The following is a 2,422-nucleotide window of genomic DNA, read 5'->3' as shown; positions in this document are numbered from 1 at the left end:
GGGCTAGGTTGAGGCTGGGGCGGTTGGGACGCGGGACCGAGAAGATGGGGCCTCCAAGGCGTTAGCCGAGTCTGTTAGCTCTGTGTGTAGCCGGCGATTCCTGTAGCGGCCCGTGTGATGGTGCCGGGAAGAAGGAAGCGCCGTGACAGCGCCTCAGTCGGAGCCCAGGTTCCGGGAGTGAGGAGGCCCGGGGACGGCGGAGCTGGCGAGCTGGCCACTGGCTGGGCAAGCGGTCACAATAGGAGGCAGCGGCCCCGAAAGGAGGCGCGGGAGCAGCCCCGCAGGGCTGAGCCTCCCCTCGCAGGTACTGGCCGCTGTGGCCGTTGGTTGGCCCCAGCGCGAGGGCGGGACGAGCGGCGGGCGGGCGGGAGCCTTTCGAGGCCGTACCCGGCTGCCGGGAGGAGGCTTGGCCCGGCAGCCCGGCACTCTTTGTTCCCGCGGTGGGAGCGAGGAGGTGCGGCTGCAGTCAGTCACCCGGAGCGCCGGCCGCTGCCTCCTGGCCAGTGGCCCTATTCTCCCTCCCTCCCTTTTAGCCGAGGCGCAGGTGAAATGATGTCACCTCGGAGAACGCAGAACCCGTTCGGAAGGGTCCTTTCTCGCGACCTTTTGCCCCCTCGGGTTGGTGGACAAGCTGCGTTTAGTTCTCAGTGCATGGAAGTTCTTCTTTGAGGGCTGAAGAATGAGAGGTTGGTTTTTGAAACGAGAGTTTTTTGAAGGCCAAAGAATAAAGTTTTTGTTTCGTGCATGCAGATTGTTGGGACAGCGCTTTTCTTTGTGTTGCAGAATTGATGTATGCTGTTTAGTAAAAGTTGAGTATGCTAGTTCTCTCATAAATACAATCGAAAGTTAAATGCATCCTATGAATTGCTTTTATTGCTTAAGCAGTGGACTTAACATGAAATTTTAAATGTACTCAACGCTCTTATGCTTATGTACGATCGTTTGTTACCTTAAAATTCCAAGTTTACGGGGTCCTATTTAGCCTTGATTGCAGATGCTATTGTAGTAAACACATTTGCCTTAAGTTTTTTTTTTAATAATCCTTTCACAGTTTTTGTAGAGGTCAGAATAGTTTCTGTTTTGGGTGGAACGCGAATGTAGGAAATAGAACTTGTGTAGAAATAGCAATGCAAGACCAAATATAGGTATCATAATGGATACAGTAAGGTTAAGCAAAATCAAAAGGTGAAGAATTTAACCATTTCTCCACTTCCTCCTGGCTCATATACTAAATTTATTTCACCTTCTGGAAACTAACTGTGACTCTGTTCATTATAGGAGGGTTCCACTTTAAAGTTGTTTCCTATCACTTTCTGTAAGACTTTCCTAAGAGAATTGGAGGCCTTTACTGCTGTTCTGCCACAGACTGGTCTTGTGGGCCTCAGCTCCTCTTCTGAAAGAATTGGACTTAAAAGAATTAGACTTAAGTGGACTCTTCACCTCTGATACTTTTTTTTTTACAAAAGGTAATTTGTGTTCCTGTACTGTTAACATTTACATATTTATTCTGTTCTTGTATCTAAACTAAATGTACAAGTATTAGTCTTTGGATTGATAATTTTATCCACTAGAAAAACCTTGGGTAAACAGATTTAACTGAATCTATGACCATCATAATGTATAGTGTGGATCCGTTGTTTCTCTTTGCCAACAGCATTGAATAAGGTTTTTAGTTATGTTACATTATTAGGCTGTTACTGTTTGTGCTCACTTTTTACTAGAGAAGTATGAATGAAAATGAAAGTCTCTAAAAGGATTAGGTAATGAAAAGATTTTTAATTTGTTCCATTAGTTTCTCTGTCTTGTCTTGTCTCTGGTTGGGATAAGATCCACTGTTGGTAATTCATCTTACTAGAATAGAAAGGTAGTTCTTGATTAGTCTTGATGGTGTGTGGCATGGTATGTGGATGTATTTATTTGCACCATATAGTTTGTCTAGTTTGTTTGTTTAACATGTCCTCTTGAGGACATGTTAAATACCTAATATGACATTGTATGGAGGAGATAAGGCAAATGTTTAAATTCTGTAATAAGTTAATGACAATGGTATTGGGAGTAAACAGATGAAGAAGAAGGGTCAGAGAACAGTCTCATTTTCTCTCAACTTTTGGATCTTTTCATGTTCATTTGCTGCATATGTCTCACTTCCCAGTTCCTTATTGTTATTTTATAAAACTCAACTGAGAAAAGGAAATGGGGGAGCCTATTTTCTCCTGCTTTTGTGATGCTTCTAGAAAGATACAAGTCTATTTAAGTTTGCCTTAACTCAAGAATGGGAATAATGCCGGGCGCTGGTGGCTCACGCCTGTAATCCTAGCTACTTAGGAGGCTGAGATCTAAGGATCGAGGTTCAAAGCCAGCCCAGGCAGGAGAGACCGTGAGACTCCTATCTCCAATAAACCACCAGAAAACCGGAAGTGGC

General features: G+C 44.8%; 1 protein-coding gene across 4 annotated transcripts in view; it reads left to right on the top strand.

Annotated features, from left to right (window-relative positions):
• Rnf38 (ring finger protein 38) overlaps nucleotides 1–2,422 on the top strand; it is a 92,678-nt gene that overhangs the window by 27,482 nt on the left and 62,774 nt on the right. For 2 of the 4 annotated variants that reach the window (XM_013026639.1, XM_013026638.1), the window contains exon 1: nucleotides 10–304. The exons of the other annotated variants lie outside the window; for them this stretch is intronic. The gene's annotated coding sequence lies outside the window, so the exon portion shown is untranslated. Of the gene's footprint in view, nucleotides 1–9; nucleotides 305–2,422 lie in introns of those variants that run through there. 4 annotated transcript variants of the gene reach the window in all.

The sequence above is a fragment of the Dipodomys ordii genome, unplaced genomic scaffold (assembly GCF_000151885.1).
Source record: "Dipodomys ordii isolate 6190 unplaced genomic scaffold, Dord_2.0 Scaffold95, whole genome shotgun sequence".
NCBI lineage: Eukaryota > Metazoa > Chordata > Mammalia > Rodentia > Heteromyidae > Dipodomys > Dipodomys ordii.
The sequence above is the reverse complement of the archived record's forward strand: the minus strand, read 5'-3'. Positions and strand labels throughout refer to the sequence as shown.